The sequence below is a fragment of the Equus caballus genome, chromosome 3 (genome assembly GCF_041296265.1).
Source record: "Equus caballus isolate H_3958 breed thoroughbred chromosome 3, TB-T2T, whole genome shotgun sequence".
Lineage (NCBI taxonomy): Eukaryota > Metazoa > Chordata > Mammalia > Perissodactyla > Equidae > Equus > Equus caballus.
In genome coordinates this window covers 16,208,633-16,230,814 of record NC_091686.1, presented here as the reverse complement: position 1 = coordinate 16,230,814, position 22,182 = coordinate 16,208,633, and positions in this window count along the sequence as shown.

The following is a 22,182-nucleotide window of genomic DNA, read 5'->3' as shown; positions in this document are numbered from 1 at the left end:
AAAAGTTTTATCTTCAACATCGAGTTATTCTATCCTTGAACATGGTATATCTCTCCATTTACTTATGACTCGTTTAACGTCTCTCAATAAATTTGGAGTTTTCAATTTTACAAGAACACAATTTGGTTTATCTTTTGGCCTTGTATGCAGCGACCTTACTAATTTCACTTCTTTAGCTCTAGTACTTTATGTGTTGAATCCTTTGGTTTTTCGACATACCCAATCATGTCATCTATGAATAAAAAGAATTATAAATCTTATTTTTGTAATGGTATGTCTTTTATTTCTTTATCTTATCTTATTTTCACTGACTAGGGCCTCTAGTACAATGCTAACTAGATAAGGTAAGAGTGAACATATTTATCTTGTTTCTATGTATGGAGGGGAAAAAATATACATATTTATTATTAAGCATTATGTTAGCTGTAGTTTGCTGAATGTCCTTTATCAGATTAGGGAATTTGCCTCTGTTCCTAATTTTCTGAGTGCTTTTTTTCCCCCTTATCATGAATGGGTATTGGCTTTAACAGAAGATTTTTCTGCACGTATTGAAGTGTTCATATGTTTCCCCCTCCTTTATTCTGTTCAAGTGGTGAATTTCATTGACTGAATACATGGTAACTGATGTATCCATTATAATTGTTTCTTTTTCTTCCTAAATTATAGGATATTTCAACATAGAGAAAAGTACAAAAAACAGATACTACTATGCCTATTGACCACATTATTAAACTGTTAATATTCTGCTATACTTCTTATTTTTTTGAAAAAGTGATAAAATAGTAGAGACACAGCTAAAGATCCACTTGCTCTCATTTCACCCTCCTTTGTTGGTCCTAAAATTGATGAGAAATCTTCACTTGAACGTTTATACACTTTAACTTCATATGTGTGTCTCTACAACTACGTTTAAGATTGTTTCTTGTGTTTTTAACATGCTGATTAGTGGCATCTAACTGTCTTTGATATTTTACAGAGATGCACTTCTGCAAAATGTCTGGAAGTTAGTTTTGTGTGTCCAATGTGAAGCAAGTATCTGAATGTATATTTATACATTTTGATACATGGATTTTGTATATGGATGATAATCTCCTCACTTCCCCAAACCAATACCATTTATTAAACTGTCTATCCATTACCCACTTGTTATAAAGCCAACTGTGAAATATAGCAAGTACCCCTTTATATGTGGCCATGCTCGAGAATCTCTCATTACAGTAGTACAACATTGGTGCATAGAAAGACTGACCTATTTGTCTATCTCTGCACCAATACCATTCTGAAATCATTATTACAGTCATATTAAATTTTGTTAATTGTTAAGATGATCTTCACCTTTTTGTTTCTCTCTTGTTTACTCATCTATATTAATCTCAGGATAAGCTTATCCCTTTCTTAAAAGAAACTCTTTGGGATTTAGATAATATTTGATGGAGTAGATGATATATTTTAGTATAAGTAAAGACTCACATCAGATTAATTTAAGGAAAATTCATATATTTAAAACAGTAAATCTTCCCATTCATTAACATGGTATATTTCACCTTTTGTTTACCTCTTGTTTTATGTCCTTCTATAAGATTTTATAAATGTCTTATAAATTTCTTATGTGATTTTCTTACAAGAATTTCTTATAAAATTCTTATAAATTTCTCATAGTTTTTGTATTTTTATTGTTACTGTGAATTTTTGTTTGTTAGTTTTTTGTTTTTGTTTTGTTTTTTTGAGGAAGATTAGCCCTGAGCTAACATCCGTTGCCAATCCTCCTCTTTTTTGCTGAGGAAGACTGGCCCTGAGCTAACATCTGTGCCCATCTTCCTCTACTTTATGCGTGGGATGCCTACCACAGCATGGCTTTGCCAAGTGGCGTCATGTCTGCACCTGGGATCTGAACCTGCGAACCCCCGGCAGACGAAGCCAAACGTGAGAACTTAACTGCTGCGCCACTGGGCTGGCCTCGCTATTGTGAATTTTTTAAAAACTACATTTCCAAATTTGTTTTCATTAGATACAGGATATCATTGTCTTTAAAAAAACTGTTTTGTGGATTTTAACATTGATCTGTTACCGAACAATATTGATAAACATGCATTAGTTCTAATAAATTGTCTGTAGATATTCATGTCCTTATATTTTCAACAAAGGCAATATCATTTGTGAACATTTTTGAGTCTTTCCTTCCGATTTTCTTCCTTTCTGCCTTCCATCCTTACTTCCTTAATTTGCTGGCTAAGATCTGCAGAGCAGGGTTAAATAGAAGATGTAATAATGGGAATTCACACCTTGATCCTGATTTTAATAGAAAAGCTTTTAAATATTCATCATTTACTGGTATTTTTTGTTAGGTTAAGGGTGTTCCTTTCCATGACTAGTTTCCTAAAAGGTTTTTTTTTTTTTATCATGAATAGGTATTAAATTTTGTTTATTTTTTTCTGTATCTTTAGAGAGAATTATATAACTTTTCTCTTTGAATCCTTTACTATCGTGAATTACATCAGATTTTCTAATATTTGAGCATTGTTTCATCCTTCAATAAGTCCTATTTGGTCATAGCAATCTTGGATCTCTTTTCCTAACATGTTATGGAAGATTTTCACATCTACGTTATCGAGTGAGTTTGGTCTATAATTTCCGGTTCAATTGAATTGTTGGCAACAGAAATGTTTGCATCTTGGATGTCATTACATACATGAAATAAAAGATTGTCATATAACTAGGCGTCCTGTGGCTGAACTGCTATTGTGTTTCTAAAATTTTGATGGCCACAAGTGGAGTCAGATTTGAATTTAAAAACTAGTGCCATTATTTAAAATCTTTTTCATTGTTGCTCTTGAGAAGCAGACCTAGCAGGAAGATTTCTCTTTCTAAGAAAGGCTTCAGGAAAAAGTGGGCAATGATTCTGAGGGGGTCCAGGGAAAACTGAAATACTTTCATCCACCAACGGGTCTAATCTGGCCCCTGCACCATGGTGGCAGGCCAGGTTTTGAGTGGAAAGATGGGAGGAGTTATTCCTCTCTAGAAACATGGGCCCTGAAGGGTCCAGGGTCCACAATCTAGCTTTGAGTTTTACATGCCTTAATTATATTGTCTGCTTTAACTCCCAAGGTTTCAGCTCATTTTCAAACTGCCTGGTTTCAGCTGTGCGTTAGGGGATTAACAGGGACTCTAGCATCCATGCCTCAGCCTCAGAAGAATGGGTAGAGTGGCAGCACGAGGACACAGGGAGAGGCAGGCAACAGGTGACCCGTGAGGACAGGAACAGCTGTCCAGAGACAAAAATCGTGACCAGAGACGGAAATGTGTCAGCTGACTCAGGATTGAGAAGAAAACATTGCTGTGTCTATTAGGCCTCTGATAGAAAATCTAATTTGAAGAATCTTAAAAAAAAAGGATTTATTATCTCACATAGTTGAAAACTCCAAGGATGACATGCAGGATCAGCTGCATAATATTCAGGACTCAGTGAAAAATAAAAGGGTGGGGCCATGTTAGAGGAAGGGAAGTCAATTTTCCTTTCTCACGGACCCACTGCCACAATACTTGTTGAAAAGGTGACAACCCCCTCCACCACCCCGCTAATGTACTGCAGCTTCCACTTCAGGAAACACTCAGGTCTTGCTGAGTTGACCAACTACTGAACGTACCTCGGTGATCCCAGCTTGGGGCAGGATGCCTACCACCTAGTTCCACTCTAAGATGCTTTAGATGTCAACCCAATCCTCTCCTTGACTGCATCCCGGTCTCTGCTGGGGGCTGAGGGAGATGGTGGATTACAGCCCTCTTTCCATCCCAAATCCATACTACCCAGTCACAGAACTGGGCAGAGGACCGCAGCTATTGCAGAACAGCTAGAGGGTGCAGGGAGCAGGAGGCTGGGTAGGGTCTAAGGCACAAGGAGCAGGGAGCAGGCAGCTCAGAACTTGTCCCAGGGAGGCGGGGAGGCGGCAGGAGGCAGAGCCACTCATGAGCTCCATGATCCTGGCGCATACTGTAAAGTCCCATTAGATTTCCCTTACACTTTGAAGATAAAATTATTTAAAATTATAATAATTCAAGGCAGTGGCTTCAAACCATTAAATTCCAAGTGTGGGGTCACGTGTGATTGCACTGACCCCGTGCCCATGAAGCCATCCCTCGTAATGTGATGCAAAGGCAATATTCCCAAGAGCTCATTATCCTGGGAGTCAGTCACCCTTTATCTCTCACTTCTGCTCTCGTCCATGTTGGATTAATTCTCACACAATACATGGTAGCAAATGGCAGCCAGCACCTGAAGGCTCACGTCTTTCCAGGTTTCAGTTTAGACGGAAAGAGGACACCTGGTCCCCCCAAATGTGAAGAATTCCTGGGATTGACAGGGTTACATGCCCTTTCTTGAACCAATTACTGTGGCCAAGGAGTTAACTGGGCTGATCTTGGAGACCTGAGTTCATGCCTGAGCCTGGATATGAGACAGAGAAAGCTTCAACAAAAGCACATAGACTTTGGCTTTGGACACGATGGGGGATATGGGGGTGGTATCAAAGGAAAGTTGCCTTTTTAAAGCTAGTAATGCAGTCTTTTGGATGTTAAAATACTTTTATTGCTAAAAAACATGAAAAAAAGTCAAGATATTGTAAAAGTTTTAAAAGGTCAATTACAAAGGGGTAGGTGGGATCAAGTGATTAAAAAAATAATCCATAAAGTAACTGAAGGCTGAGAAGAAACAATTATGTTTGGGAGAGACCAGTGACTTGTGATCCTTGAGATAAAGAATTTAAAGATTATGGAGGGAGCACATACCAGATTGAGAAGGTTGTTGACTGATAAACTATCACTATTTCACATTTTGGTGAATTCCTGGGGGTAATTCCAGTATGAAAACAATTTCATCAGTGGCATGGGCTTCATCCAGCGACATCAGTGGTGTCTGTCGGTGTATTCATAGATGCAAACTGAAAACATTTTACCACTGGGACTGTGAAGAGAAAAATGACGTCCAGCCAAGCCAGCATGAATAATAGGCTGCAGAAATAACACTATTCTTTCAAGAATAAAGTTCTAGAAAACATGTAAGCGAATTGTACTCTTCATGTAAAAGAATAAAACTTAACTCCTATCTTACACCACTCACAAAAATTAACTCAAAATGAATTAAAGACTTAAGTGAAAGACCTGAAACCATGAAATTCTTAGAAGAAAACATATGAAAAGAACTCCTTCACGTGGGTCTTGGAAATCACACCTAAAGCACAAGCAACAAAATTAAAAAAAAAATAAACAAGTGGGACTACATCAAACTAAAAAGCTTCTGCACAAAAAGGGAAACCATTACCAAAGTGAAAAGGTAACCTATGGAATGGAAAAAAGTATTGCAAACCATATATCTGATAAAGGATTAATATCCGTAATATGTAAAGAACTCATACAACTCAATAGCAAAAAAACAAACAATCCAATTAAAAAATGGGCAAAGGATGTAAATAGACATTTGTCCAAAGAAGATATAGAGAAGATATAGATCACTAATCATCAAAGAATTCAAATGCAATTCAAAACCACAATGAGATAGCACCTCACACCTGTTAAAATGGCCATGATCAAAAAGACAAGAGATAACAAATGCTGGCATGGATGTGGAGAAAAGGGAACACTTGTGCACTGCTGGTGAGAACGTAAACTGGTACAGTCACTATGAAAATAGTATGGACAATCCTCAAAATATTAAAAATAGAATTACGATATAATCCAGAAATTCCACTTCTGGGAATATGGCCAAAGGAAACAAAAATACTAACTCGAAAAGATATTTGCAACTCCTGTTCATTGCAGCATTATTCACAATAGCTTAGACTTGGAAATCACCTAAGTGTTCATCAGTGGATGAATGGATAAAGTATATGTGGTATATAAACAATGGAAGACTCTTCAGCCGTAAAAATGAGGAAATCTTGCCATTTGTGACAACATGGACGGACCTTGAAGGCATCATGCTAAGTGAAATAAATCAGACAGAGAAAGACAAATACTGTATGATCTCACTTATGTGTGAAATCTAAAACAAAACAAAAAAACACTAAACTCATAGAAAAAGAGATCAGATTTGTGCTTACCAGAGGGAGTGGGTGGAGGGTAGGGGACTTGGAGAAAGGTGTTCAAAAGGTACAAAGTTCCAGTTATAAGATAAGTTAGTGCTAGGGATGGAATGCACACATGATGACAATAGTTAACACTGCTGTAATGACATATTGCAAAGATGTTAAGAGAATTGATGCTAAGAGTTCTCCTTACAAGGAGAATCATTTTTCTTTTCTTTTTATTGTATCTGTATGAGATGATGGGTGCTAACTAAACCTACTGTGGTAATCATTTCACAACATGTGTAAATCAAACCATCGTGCTGTATACCTTAAACTTATACAGTGATGTATGTCAAGTATTTCTCAACAAAACTGGAAAAAATATAAAATATCATAAAATGTATATATGCATGTATATTTATGTATATATGCAGGCACACACACAAAAAGAATTAGTAAACTTTATAAAGGTTGCATTTATTAAAAAGATGTTTTCCCTTGTTTCTCCCTCTGTCTCTGTCTCTCTTCCTGCTTTTCTCTCTATCTCTGTTTATAGTATGTTTTTCCTTTCTTCTGGGTGGAATAAATTTAAGCTTCTGCATTGGGCTGGAGAAAATGTGTTAGAATTTGAATTTTAGGTCGCTACTTGGTAACTGTGTGACTTTGGACAATTGGCTTAATGTCCACTGAAATCTGGATACTCCCCTGTAAGGCAGACATCAGAAGGTCCCTCCATCCAGTGCTTGTTTTGAGGATTAAAAAAGATTTTATATATGAAATTCTTAGCACTCTGCCTCTCCAATAAGAACTGAATCCATCTATGTTATTGTGTGTAAACGCACTCCCACTCTCTATTTTGAAAATTGCTTGACCATTATCTTTCCAGATAAACATTGCCTTTTGCTTGCAGCTTTGGCTTATTGAAGTATCTTACTTGATGGCTCAGGGAGGAATCTATGTGAGGTCAGTGAGACCTTCTCGAGTGACCCTCCATGGAGTTAACAAGACCATCCCTATTGTTGATGGAGAATGAGTCCAAAGGGTCCCAGGGATAATGCTGTTTTGTGTGGGAGAAAAGAACTTGGACAAGCCTGGCTCATCTGTTTGTAGTGCCGTCTCCTTAAAACTCTTCAAAAGCTACTCAGCTGGCTTTGAGATCATGAAAATAGATGTGGGAACTATCAGGTATTAGGAGCTTGTCGTGTGCTAGAAAATATGTAGGGCATTTTTCTTTTCTTTCTTCTTCTTTTTCTTTCATAACATATTCACCTCCTTTTAACCCTATGAGTTGTGTACAATCCTATAGTATATCATTATACACATAATTATGTATAATTAGCTTCCTTTTCTAGATAAGAAATTGACACTTAAAGGGCTTTTTACCCAAGGTTATTGAGTCAGAAAGAGATGTCAGGAATTAGAGTCTTGGGAACGCTGATTGCCGAGTCTCTGCTTTCTCTTTGTCAATTGTATGTGGTTCTGTTGTTATTGTTGTTACTCCTATCATTACTATTATTACAATATTTTGTCACTGTTGTTGCTGGAGGTGGTGATGATTCACACTGGTATAACGTACCAGAACTACTTTTTTCACCATGATGTTGACAGACATTTCTTCAAGCAATTAAATGTTGCTATACCAACTGGCTCAGCTGACAGGAAAAATATGCAATCACGTCAATGTAAATAGCATTAGAATATCCACAAAGAAAACAGGGGTGGGAGAAGTCATTTTCAGTTTATCAAGTTGTTACATAAAAGACTTACAATCATTTCTCCTCCTAGAAGAGTATCAAAAGAGCAAAGCATACCAGTGTAACATTTATCCTTCTCATAGGCAGAGAAATGGTCTGAACAACCTTTCAATGACATTTCAGTCGTTCAATCAATAGTTTTTGAGAAATATGCATACAGTATTCCCCTGCTGGCTCCTATTAACGCTGACATTGTGCTTTGAAACCAGACCAGCCCACCCATATCCCACTCATTCAGCAGCCAGTACCATGGAACTTTGGGTCCTCAAGGACACATCCAAGTGCACAACCAGGACCCATGCATTTTATTTATCCCCTGTCCCCAAGTCTCCTAACCCTGATTCACTTCTGCAGCCCAGGGACCCCTGAGTTCTTGCTTCGTTTCCTTTCCCCCTTACTCACTGGCCCTCCTGGAAACCAAAGTGTACACCTGGGTTCTTTGGCTTGACATTTGGTGTTCCTTTTGACAAGGAGAACACCAATTACTAGACCTTTCTCACCATTCCTGGTTTAAAAACATTAACCTGGTTCTGGATCCTTCAACAACACCTTGTAATAATACCAGATGCCCAGGTTAAGTCTAGGCTTGACTCGCCATTCTGCCCTCACCCCCCAAACTCCTCAGGGAGAATTTGATGCCTGCCTTAATTGAGGAAATGTTTGTGAACAGCCTGAGGATAAGTGCAGATATTTCTAATAGTGTTTGCATATCAGTTCAACCCAAATCACAGCAGATGGTTGGGTTGTAGTGAACCACTGTGAACATTCATGTGTGTGTGTGTGTGTGTGTGTGTGTGCTCTGCCTCAGACAACTTTTATTCTTTGAAAACCCAAAGAGTGAATGGACCTCTCTAAAACATAATCTTTGTTTCTTTACTCTTTTGAACAATTGTATATCAATTATAGGGTTTTTTTGTGTGTGTGTGGTTGTAAATATCTACTTTTCTCTATGGCTCAAGAGACAGCATCTGAAAGGATGCCTACTATTTAGAAGTTAAAGAGGACCCACATTTTCTTTCCATTTCTCACTTACTGTCTGTCATATTTCTCAGTCTCCAAAGTCTGTGTGTGTTGAAATGCAGTTTGTCATACTCAACAGGTAGAAGCCATATAAATCACAAATACAAGAGTCTGATGATTAGGAATGAAGCTGTCCCACATCTATTTGAAAAACTTGGTTTATACTCTGTTTCTCTGTAGGGAGATTTCAATATGAGTTTCGGACATAGGTTCTGCAGCTGATAATCTTAAAATAGAAGTTCTCGAATGGATGGTCAAAATCTATATGATAATGGGAAAACTTGTTTTCCTATTGTATCACAGGAAGAAGTTTTCAAACATTTTTATTTGAGATATCAATAGAAAAGTTGACCCTGAAGTGATCTCTGCCAACGATCTAGAGAAATTGTAAATAAATGGAGAAATTAAAAGGTACCCAGTATCCAAAGACACAGAAGCTCAGGCAGTAAAGAGTTTCACAGAGAGAGTGATGAGTGAATGCTATCTAATGGTTCAGCAAGTCCCCAAAAAATGATGGCTGAGGAGAGGCCATTAGTTTTGATGAGGAAAGGGTCATTTGTGATCTTTGAAAAAGGAATTTCAAGGTTGTGGTAGGAACAGATAAACAATTGCGAGTGATTGCAGAATGATTACATACCATCTGTACTCACAGCTTTGCTGAACTCCTGGTAGGACATTCCAGGACAGGAAATAATTGCATTAGTAGGGCTACTGTGAATGCCAAGGCCAGTGGTACATATGGAACTATTCATCAACCCATACAGAAAACATCCTATAGAGAAGAAAGAGGCGCCATGGAAAGCAACACCACCCTAGCCATGCAATTAAGTACATCATTTTGAAACTAAAAGCTTGAGCAAACATTAATATAAAGTTTTATATTAGAAATTACACATAATTCGTCACTGAGCAGAAGTTCAGCCTTTTCTCAGGGGTATTTTATTCAAGTGCTTAACATTTCAAGGCACTTTGAACAGACAGCATTGAAAACAACGGGCCTTAAAGAGAAGTAGGGGTAGAGTGGCCTGAATATTTATAGTGTTGGGGAAATGATGTCCCTATCCGCCTTTCTCCCTCCCCATGGATTGCCTTCTCTCTATCTATGTGCCTGTTAGTAGAGACACACGATGCCAGGTGAGGTTTGAGGGCTCTGGAGAAAGCCCAAATGGCTCTGAACACTGAATTCATGACTTCCTAGCTAGGTGATCTTGGGCCAGTTTTCCAACATGTCTAAGTCTCAGTTTTTCTGCACCTGCGAAATGAAATAACAAGTGTCCTTACCTCATGGGGTGTTGCATGTTCTTCAATGAGATCATCTGTGTAGAAAGCATATAGGGTGCCTGATATGTATTCAGCACCCAGGGTCAGTCCCTTGAATGGCTCCAAAATCCACGGTGAATCCAGACCTGAAAGACAAATGTCAGTGGTCAAATACAAATCACTGTAACATTAATGCTATTTTGTGGTTCTCAGAATTGGGTCTAGCCATTTATAAAGGTGAGACAACCTAGAACTTTTTGAGTTTTATCCCCAGATTTTTCCAATAATTTTTTGAGTGTCTATTTTGTGCTTCTGTAATAGGCATTAACTAAACTTTGTAGTACATAGGGTTCCTTCATAGCTCCCAAGAAAAGCTCACTGCCAAGCCATAAATGACCTTTACATGCCCCAGTTTCTTTTGTAAAATAAAAGTAGTAATAGTATCTTCTTCCTAGGATTATTGTGGGGATTAAATGTTTAATATGTGTGAAGTTCCTGGCAAAGTAGCTAGTCATAGTGAGTATTTATCAAATAGAATCTATTTACTATTATTGTTAATATTGCTATTATTATTTTAAATGACTAAAATAGAGTGTGACAAGAGCTAGTAAATGTATATATATACACACATAAAGTATCAAATAAATAAATAGGCAGAAGCAATTAATTCAGGTTCAGCCATTTGAAAAACGTTTCTCAGGTGATGGTACTTTTGACCAGGATTTCAACAATGAGAATAAATTTTCCTAAGAGAAAAGGATATTCCAAGGTTAGTGATAGCAAAAGCAGAAGTATGAAGGGGGATAGAAGAGCATGACAGATTTTGAAGATGAAGAGACATTTAATGGTATGAAATAATTCTATAATTTTATTAACCCATGGTGCCTAGTACAGTGTCTGACAGATAACTGTTGGATGGATGGATGGATGGATGGACAGATGGAGGGAAAGAAGGATAGATGGAAGGAGAGAGAGATGGGTGGGTGGGTGGTTGCATGGATGGATGGATGGATGACTGGGTGAGTGGGTGGATGAATGGATAATGGGTGGGTAGGTTGATGATGGATGGATGGATGGACGGATTTTACTGTGGCCCCAGCCTCCTTTCCAGTGATGGGTATTAGGGGCAAGTTCACGATGACTATTCCATACCATAGCCGGGGTTAACCATCCCCTCCCAAGGCTTCCTGCACTCTGCTCCAAAAGGCCAAATCTAATCGATGAGCAAACTTGATCCTACAACCCTTAGCAGGCAACTGTGTGAAGAGTGCCTTTGAATTTGTGGTAATACTACAGACCTCAAGATTCTCGTAATGAATCTGGCTGTCAAATTTTGGAGGTTGCCAGAAGTGATGGCAGAAGAGAATCCTTACTTGCAAGGAGTCTCATTTAAGTGTGTTTCCCACCTTCTAGATGTCAGCCAAGCACTTTCCTTTCCATCAAGGAAACAGCCCTTGCTTTGGTACCTTTTGGAGCATAGCTTGGAAGTGCCTTGCACTCTGGACAGTGCTAAATGCTGCAGTTGGGTGCATTTTTTCCCCTTCTTGTTTCTTTCCTCTTTTGATTTTTTTAAACTGCCTTTTGGATGTTGGGTGCCAAGTTAAAAAAAAAAAGAATCAATAAGCCCAAACATTACAGCAGCAAGTTTAATATAGCTCACCTTCCTGGAACAGGCCTCAGGGAGCATGAGAAGTATCACGTTAAAACGGGCTGAGCTCAGATCTTGAAAGATGTTTGGGATGGAAGGGACTTGCTCAGCAAGATTTTGATACCTTCAGATGCAAATGAGACAGCCCTGGCAGGACCAGGCTTGGTGTGAGAGCATATTGAGATATTTTGGGGAAATGGTACTTCAATAAACTCGGATGGCCATACTGGGAGTCCAAAGGCAGCGCAGAAGCAACAAGATCACGCTGCAATCAGTGGAGGTCTGTTGGAAGGTTAAAGGCAGAACCCATGGCTTGAGTCCTGTGGAGACCTGTCTTGCCACAGAGGACAAACTGCCACAATTTTTATCATGAATAAGTTTACTTCACGAGCAACACAGCATCATCAGAGTTCTGGTTTCCTTTTCTTCTTTTGAAGAACACAATTTGCAAGACCAAATTCCTTGAACATTTTGAATAACTAACAATTCTAATGACTCCATTCAGCCACTCACTGGGTATGCAAATAGTCATTGAAAGCCAACAATTGTGATTGATTTTTTCTACAATGTGTTGGGAGATAAGTGGTCAGCAAAACCAGCTCTAGTCCTGCCTTCCTAAGGCTTCTAGTCTGCCAGGGAGGAAACATAGTAATCAGATCATCACCCAAATCAACATGAAATCACCATTGTGATAAATGCCACAAAGGAGAAGAGTTATGGCCAACATTTGTTGAGCGTTTACCCATCGGGACCCTCGTATGCAATATCTTATTTAAGTCTCACAACAGCGCTTCCATTTGATGTATTCATCCAAGCCTAAGCCATCTCAGTTTATGTTCCAAATTTCCTTTCTTCTAAAGTTGGCTGTGATGAGCACAATATTTTATTTGCTTAGATGTTACAGATATCATGGACCCTGTCACCTCCTCATCCCTGTGCTCCTCACCATAGCACTGTCTCCATCTTAGTCACAAGTAATGATTCTCTAGTTGCTGACTGCATACAAAGAGTTGGGGATTCAGTTGCCCTCTTCTTCATGGGTCCCGCCCTCTTGCCTGTTAGTCTAATGGAGGTGGTGGTTAGAGTCCAGACACAAATCAAGCAAAGAAACTCTTCCTCCTTGTTATTCTATCTGACTCTCTGGGTCTCTATTGAATAAAACTGAAGTAAGGTGAATAAAATACTATGACTACAATATTTTAAAAACTCCAATCACTTTAGCCCATAATTCATTATTAATTTTTACTAAGAGTATGTGGACATCTTATTTACTTGGCAACAAGATATTAACATAGTTTGAAAGAAGGAACACTTTGTAAATAGGAGGCTCCATCACTACCCTGTTTGGTTGGTCCAGCCCTCTGTGCAAGTGGTATTTAATAAGTCATATTATAGATGATCTCCTGAAATGTTAATTAAGTGGTAAAACATTTGCTGAAAGTTAAAAGTTACCAAGAAGTTAATTATAACCTTGCGGACGCCATTCCCAGTTAATTATATACCCTTCTTATATTCTTGATAAACCACAAAATGCACCCCCTTAATGATCAATTGGTATTAAATTAGCTGGAATTACTTTTTATTAAACCTAAATTAGATTTTTATTTGCGATACAATAAAATAGTGCACCCAGCCCTTGCCACTATGATTTGGGATATTTCTGTAGAGAGTGATTACCAGATGTCTAATTGGGCAATTAATAGATACAGTTTCCAAATTAACATAATTGGGGGACCTAAAAAGAAAACAAAATGGTTATTCAGCCGGCAGACCATCATTTTTGCATCCTGCCATTCAGTCAAGGGAGTGAACCAACCCTTCCTTTTTTCGGAAAATCGTGCTTCCCAGGGTTGGCTTCCCACCAAAAGGGTCATTGTGACCCTAAAGTGAACAGCCTCAAGTGCTCTGATGGGGAGATAGCAACTGCCAAGGCCACCCAGAAGGGCATGTTTAACTGGTGGTTTGTCCAGTGTGTACTGTGCCCACGGGCAGGTACAGCACGCCTGCATGGCGTTTACAGAACCACGGAGATAACCAGCTAGATAATGGGGTGTTTACACAGCTGACAGGAATCCAAATGCACAAGCCCATCTCTTTCCAAAAACAATTTGCCAGATGAGTTTAGTTTGATGTTCCAAAGCTTTTTCATTTTACCATTTAATATGCCACAGAAGGGATTGCGACTTCACCTCTCCCTTTCTGCCATCTACTTAAATCCCTTTATAATTGCTTTCCCAACATGTGCAGTGACTAGTCTCAAAGTGTGTCCTCTGCCATCTGTGTTCTCTTAAGAGATGATCCTGCCCCCACACAAAAATAGGCTGTGTTCAGATCCAGTCTGTAAAGGGGAGTCTCGACTGCTCTGTTCACTCTGGGTACTGGGCCTCACTCTCCGATCCCCGCTTATTCAATAGTCTTCTTAAAAATCAGGATAGTATGCCAACACACAAACAAAAATTGGAGAGTATTACTGAAAACAAAAAGTATAAGTGCTTCATATATAGTTTAAAAAGAGAGAGAATTCACGCTAATGAATTACATAATGGTCATAAAGAAGTGATGAGGAGTACATCACCTTCCATTAGTATCCCCGGTCCTCATAGTGGTGCTCTGCCGTTCGCTTCTTCCAGGGGCGTCAGTGAAACTCTGGTCAGGATGGACTACTACAGTTTGGTGCTGCTTTTGTTATTGATATCTTTCCCTTATCTGCTTCCTAACTGTATGTTGGTCCATCCCATCCCTCACTCATTCGAGGAATCTGTGTTTTCAAGCACTTCTCTCTTTTGGAACTCTTTCATTCATTCGGCAAATAGACATACACTGCTGTTACGCACAGCTGGGCACTTAGACATTGGGATGCAATGGTAGGCAATACTGATAACGTCCCTGTTCTTGTGGGATGCCATTTGAGGGGGAGAAACAGACTGAAAGGATCAATATATATAGTTACAAATTATCATAAGTGCTATACAAGAAAGGAAAAAGTGACAGCTACATAGCAAGTAACAAGGAAGTCTTCTTGAATTAGGTGGACAAGAAAGGCATCTTTGAAGGCAGGTGATTTAAATTGAAACTCAAGTGGGAGAAAGTGAGCTCTGGGCAGATGGGACAAGAATTAAACAGAGCTTGAGGTGGAAAGGAGCTCAGTCATTGACAAAACTTAGGGGAACTGGGAGAAGAATAATGGGATCTTGGCATGATAAACAAGGGGTAAGTGGCATGAGCTGAGAATTGGGGGAAAATAGGAAGTGCCGGTTAACACAGGTGATCGTGGAACATGATAGGAGGCAGAGCAGTTGGACAATGTTGAAGTTAAGCAACAGAACGACCCGATCCACTTGGACTTTAAGATTATCAGTCTTGCAGATTGACGGAGAATGCATAGAAAGAAGAGAGAGGGGAAATCTAACAGGTGGCTATTGAAGTTCTCTCGACAAGAGTGATGGTGGCTGGGAGTGAGGGGTAGGTGGTGGAAGGGAAAAGAAGGGGAAGATCGGAGGTACATTTTAAGAACCAAAAGGATGCATTGGACCTGGGGCTGAGGCTAGAGAAAATTCAAGAAGGCTCCCAGGGTTCTGGCTTGATAATTGAGTGTATTTGCTCATTTGCTATGTATTTCTTAGCACATACTATATGCCAGACATTGGATATTACAAAGGTGCCCCAGACAGCAAAGGCTCGTGCCCTCATGGAGTTAACATCCCTTGAGAGGAGAGTTGGTAGGCTAATTGCAGAGAATTCCTTCCCTTTCCAATCACTCAAAATCTGGGTTTGCAGTGCAGAACTTTCCTAAGCTACAATTCTGACACAATTTGCTTTGGCAATGATTGGGACTTGCTCTCATCCAATATGAATTTAATTTCTTCCAAAATGACTTTGCTTCTTTCCTGCTGGTACAGAAAGGATTTCAGAGACCTCCTCAGTGCTGTCATATTACAAATGATTACTAAGTCTAGGGTCACCTCTATGGGCACGACTGGGGTGGCACCATCGTGTAAGACTTCATTTGGAGCTGCGTGGGTGATTTATCACAGGAAGTCTTCACAATCAATTCCACATTTTTGTTTTAAATAAGGATACCCTCTGATTATTACATTAATATAGACTGCCTATATGGAATCTGGAAAATAAAAAAAATACAATCACTCCAGACTCGATTTAAGTTTTTACAAAGTAGTTTTATAATTCTGGTGCTTTCTTTAGATGCATATTTCAGGAAAGTTTTGATTATAAAAATTTTTATTTTCAACTGAACAATAGCAAAAATGTGGTTTTTTAAGTGTTTCTCATAGATTCAGCTTTAATTCTTTGAACATGAAAGTTATTTTCAGTGTATCATTATCGTAAGCATAATTTCAATAAAGAGCTTTGTGCATGAGCCTCTTGTGTTATTCAGGATTATTTTATTTTTATTTGTATCCTGGAAGTAGAATTAATGGGTCAAAAGGTAGAAACGTTTTAAAGCCCATGATACATAGTACTAAAATGTTGCTAAGAAGGTTGTGCTAATTAACACTCCCTAGGAAAATGCAGAAAAGTAAGTTAAGCCAAACTCTTTCAAGTAGCGTTTTCTCTTCTCTCCTGTCTTTTAAATTTTTAAAGTGAGTTAATTAGATGAGCAAAAATTTGCTCCTCATTTTTGCAATTGCCTCCTTTTAATTTTTATTACAGAGATTGAAATTCTTCCTCCCACTCCACATGTGCCTGGTAGTCATTTCTAATTCCTCATTTGTGAATTGTTTTGTTCATATCCTTTCCTTTTCAATTAGGGTCTTGTTTTCAGTTTTTCTTTTCTTGTTTATTTATATGAAATCTTTATATATGTGGCACTATGACCTCTTCTCCTTTATTGACTTTTTCCTTCATGGCCTAACCCCTGGGAAGAGGAGTGTCTTTAAATGTCCTGACACATAGATTTCTATAGAAATGATCAATGTAAGCAGGAGAAGGGTTTTTTTCAATTAATTGTTCCACTCTTTAAAAGTCAGAACTCTACACCACAGAGAACAGTAGGGAAAAACATGCAGGAAGCTCTGCCACTGTTAGTGATCCACTATGCCTTCCCAGGATGGGATCCAGAGGACACTGCTCTGGAGTGACATCTCTGCAGAACTGATCATGGAGGACACTAACAGAGTTGAGGTCAGGTCTCAGTATGGAACCCGAGAAGTAGAAATGGGAGGAAGGAGTGTGACTTCAGGAAGTGTGCCTCCCGCAAACCAAGGAAAACCAATAAGAAAACAAATAAACAAACACCATCAACAAAATGCATGCACACAGAAGCTAAGAGCTGTTTGTATTGTCTTCTAAACTCTAAGTCATTTCGTGATTGGCTATGGCAATTAGTATTTTTTCCAGGAATGCATGATGCTAGAATATCCTTCCAACCGTGGTGCCCATAGCAGTGCCTTCTTGTCCAAAGTCAAGCAAAGAGCAGAGAAGTTTGGTTGCTATTTCTTTCTTTCTCCAGGAATCTTGCTCTTAGCTGGGTCTGAATATTAGGTGATCTCAGCTGCAAGGATACGTCTGATTTGCTTTATCTACCTACCTATCAGTCCATCTACCTATTGATATATCGATGTATCTATCAGTTTATTTATCTATCTATGACAGCGAGTTTTATGTGTCAAATTGATTCGGCCCTGGGGTGCCCAGATATTTGGTTAAACATCTGTATGTGTCTATGACGATGTTTCTGGATGAGATTACATTTGAATAAGTCAATTGAAGCAAGCAGATTGCTCTCCCTAGTGTGGATGGGAGATCCACCTCCAATCCTTAAAGACCTAAATAGAACAGAAAGGAAGAGTAAGGGAGAACTGGCTCTCTCTGCCTATCTTCAAGCTCAGACATCAGTCTGCTTCTACCTTTGGACTATAATTTACACCATCAGGTCTCTGAGATCTCCAGTCTTCAGACTCAGACTGGAACTATGCCATCAGCTCTCCCGGGTGTCCATCTTGTTGACTGCAAATCTTGGGACTTCTCACCCTCCATAATCATGTAAGCCAATTCTCTATAATAAATAAATATACATATGTGTGTGTGTGAGATATTTACACATATCTGTATATCTCCTACTGGTTTCGTTTCTCTGGAGAACCCTGACTAATTCTATCTCCCTATCTATCTGTCTATCTATCTATCTATCTATCTATCTATCTACCTATCTATTTATCTATCATCTATCTATCATCTATCATCAATCTATTTACCTTTGCTACTACTCCACAGCCACAGCCACTCTTAATCATTTGTTGATACGTCAGTGAAACCTTTTCAACGTTGCTTAGTGACAGGTCATTCTCTCTTGCTGATGATTTGTTCATCAAGGTATGTGCTTTGAGTGTTCATGCTCCAGGTGTTGTCCTATTCAGGTGGAACCAGATGCCATCTATACAATAGCTCCAAGGAGTGAACCCTGACCCTTGTGAGGGTAACTAGCTGCTGCAGTGTGGCAGGGCTGGAGTTATCGCTTCATGGGACACAGCCACCTGAATTTGGGTCCCAATTCCATGGTTACCCTGAGTCAGACGATTCCCACTAAGCCCACCATACAACCTCAAACATAGAGTTCTTCCTGTAAGGTATAAGAGTTTTCTATTGCTGCTCTGACAAATTATCACAAACAGGGTGGCTTAAGACAACACCAACTTATTATGTTAAAGTTTCGTAGGTTAGAAGTCTGACACAGATCTAACTAGGCTGAAAGCAAGGTGTCAGCAGGCAGTGTTCCTTCTAGAGGCTCTACGGAAGAACATGTTTCCTTGCCTTTTCCAGTTTCTAGAGGCTTCTCCCATTCCTTGGCTCATAGCTCCCTTCCTGTGTCTTCAAAGACAGCAGTGTTGCTTCCCTCCGACCATTCTTCCCTAGTCACATCTCTCTCTGACCATAGTCAACAAAAGTCCTCCACTTTTAAGAACTCTTGTGACTAGATTGAACCCATCTAGATAATCCCAGATGATCTCTCCATCTCAAAGTCCTTAATCATAGCTGCAAAGTGCTTTTTGCCATGTGAGATAATATATTCACAGCTTTCTGGAATTAGGATGTGGACATCTTGAGGGGAGGAATCTTTATTCTGACTACCTGTCTTAGTTCAGGCAGCTATAACAAAATCTCATGGACTTGGAGGTTTATAAACAATGAAAATTGATTTTTCACAGTTCTGGAGGCTGGAAGTCCACGATCGGGTGCCAATACGGTCAGGTTCTGGAGAGAATCCTCTTTTGGGTTGCAGATGGCTTACTTCTTGTTGTATCCTCACATGATGCAGAGCAGAGAGAGGAACAGCAAGTTGTCTCATGACACTTATAAGGGCACTAATCCCATTCATGCGGGCTCCACCCTAATGATGTCATTTAATCCTAATTACCTCCCAAAAGCCCCAGCTCCTAATACTATCACATTGGAGGGTAGGGCTTTGACATGAGAGTTTTGGAGGGACACAAACACTCCATAACACTACCACAGGAGCTAAACCCCATTAAAAAGAAAAAAAATTGAATTCTATGTATAAGGTGAATTCTTGTTGTAAGCTCATTGACTCCTGGTCCTGAACAAGAATTCTGGTCTCCTAAGATCTTATGTACTAGAGTATTAAATTTGATATAGAAGAAAAAGTATAGTCTTAATTTAAATGCTCACACTGGAACTTCTTCTCATGTGGCCTTAGAAGAATAGCACCACACCAGCCTTCCTTGGAGTGAGAGAATAAGCCTGCTGTTGCAAGGTTTCTAGCACAGAAGGAGTCTCAAAAGTATAAAGCAACCATCCACTCACCCCTCTGGCTTCCATTCTCCTTTGGACTCCCCTGACCTGTAGGCCAGTCCACTTTTACATTAGTGCACCCCTGCTTATGTCTTCCTTAGTTTCCTGGAGAGGACACAGCAGTGAGGACTTGGATTACCGCAACTCAATGACTAAATTTACAGATACCTTGAAATCTAGATTTATTTATGCTTCTGCCTACCAATATCTCAAGTCCACCTCAAAAATCACCAAATTCTTTGTCTTACCCACACCACCCAACAAAGCCTGATCCCTTTGATCCCTTTTGGGACTCTACTGGGATCCCTCTTACAGTTAATGGTACTGGCAGTCACCTTTAACTCCCATGGGCCACCGCCTCCTAAGTAATTGTGAAATTCTTCCACCTCTCCAGCAACCTCCTAGTCTGAGCACCAACCATCACTTGTTGCCCTAGTGTCTCCACACTATCGCTCACTCTTTTCAATCTATTTTCTAGAAAAAAGCCAGAATGATCTTTTCAAAAAAAAAAAAAAAAATGGGGTTGTGTTATCTTCTCTGCACCACTCAATACTTCTTCACCGTGGTTGGCCATGCCTGATCTGGCCGGGCCCTAGAGTCATCTTCAGCAAGCATCCTTTCACTCAATGCTTTCAGCCACCCAGAACTTTGGACATAGTTCACAGAATGTCCTGTGTCCCCCACTGATTGAAGGCTTTGCACAGGCTCTTGATACTGCTTAATGTCTTCCTCCACTCTCATCCTCCCCCAACTGTCTTTATCTAGAGAACACATTTGTTCCTCAGAGTTTGAGTCAGATATCCAGCTCTTATTGAAGCCTTCTTTCCAGCCCCAAGGCTGGCTCAGATTTTGTTTCCTCACTTCGGTTTGTGATTGGCTTCTTATGCAGGGGAGGGAGTCTGTCTATCTGCTTAAGATTGTATCTCCAGCACATAGTACAGGTATGATACATAGTAGGCTCTCACTTATGTGTTACTATATATTATTTACCTAATAAATGCCTGAAACCTATTGTTCTAACTAAGGTTGCCCTATTTCAGCTTCACATAGATTATTGCAACAGCTTAGTAATTGGCTTCTCTTTCTCAGGTTTCTTGCCCTATCTCCCTACGCTACCACCAGAATGAGATCTCAGATACATAAATCCGATGATGCCAGCTCCCTGTCCTTTCTTTCTTTCTTTGTCTCTCTTTTTCTCTCTTTCTTTCTATAATAGGTATGGTTTCCCATTACCTATTGAGAGTATTCTAACATCCCTTAGCTTTATTCATAGCCCTTTCAGAACTTGAGTACTTCCTTGCTTCCCCTCCTTTCTCCTCCACACACTCACAATTGAGGCCAATCTGAGCTGGTTCCTGTCTTGAGAATTTGATGTTGTGACTTTCAATCTTGCCTTTCCCTCTGCTGTCTTAATTGGCCTTCTTCCCAGCTTTGCCTGCTCTGCACTTCCCCCCAGCCCAAGCCCACGAACTGGCTCCTCTGGTGGTCTGTTTCCATCCTCTCCAGTTGCTCATCCTCTCTCCATCCCCCAAATATTCACACCTCTCTCCACCACTCACTCAGTGCAGCAGGATTAGAGCCGTAACGTGCGCACTTCCTTTCAGCCATATTCATTGAGCTTCAAGAGCGTCTATTGTATACCAGGCACTACAGATACAAGGACGAGTAAACATAATCCCTGCCCTCATGAAACTTACCCTCCAGTGAGCAAGAGACAGGCAAGTAGTAACTGAGTGTAGTCTTCTATTATCAAGTATTATAATCGTCCCAAATAATTTATAAACCAAAAGGAAAAATATCGTATCCTTGACATCCCTTTCACTCAGACATATTTTAATAAATAAATGTTGTCCAAAAGTTAATCAAGCCGTCAGGGGCTTGTGGTAGAAAATGTGACTCTCCAGGTCTAATGCAAGAATGTAGCAAAGATGATGGCATTTTATAAAGTTCTGCATATTAAAAGTATTTGTGTATCAGGAATGGAGCCAGACCCAGTCCCAGCAGACCCATCCCATGTCTGTCATTGAGTCAAATGATTACACTCTTTACTCAGAATAATGAGCAGAGACACTGAATGCCATTATAACATGTGACAGCCAAAACCATTCTGAGAGGCACTTTGAAAATAGAGCCTTAATGCAGTGTTGTCTTCATCAAATACTTCTTTATCGATTGCTTATGTTTTAAAAAAAAAAAAATGTTTGCACAACTGCCCCCAAGGAGAGGTGTTAGCTACAGTACCTTTCTTATGCCCTTGTCCAAGTCAACCAAGACGACCCAGATAATGCTGGAATTATTTTTAGAGGAACAGAAACAACCCCCAAAAAGTGATCAACAAATTCGATTACACATATGCATTTAAAAATATTAAATAATTTTGAAAAGCAAAAATGAGAAAAGGTGCTTGCAGCAAATGTGGGAGATGAGACAGTATCTCTATTTCTTGTATTTTCTAAATATATGCCTCCCTGCCTTTGAGTCTCCTGTTCCATCTACCTAGAATGGTCTCTCCATGCTGTTTCCAAGGCAGGCACATGGCGTCCTCAGCCCTTGTTCCCCCCAGTGACACAACCACTCTTCTTGAGCTCATTGAAGCTTTTATTCCACTAGCTTATGAACTCAAAGAAGGCAAAGGTCAGGTCCCATCCTCTTCTATGTCCCTGCAACATGC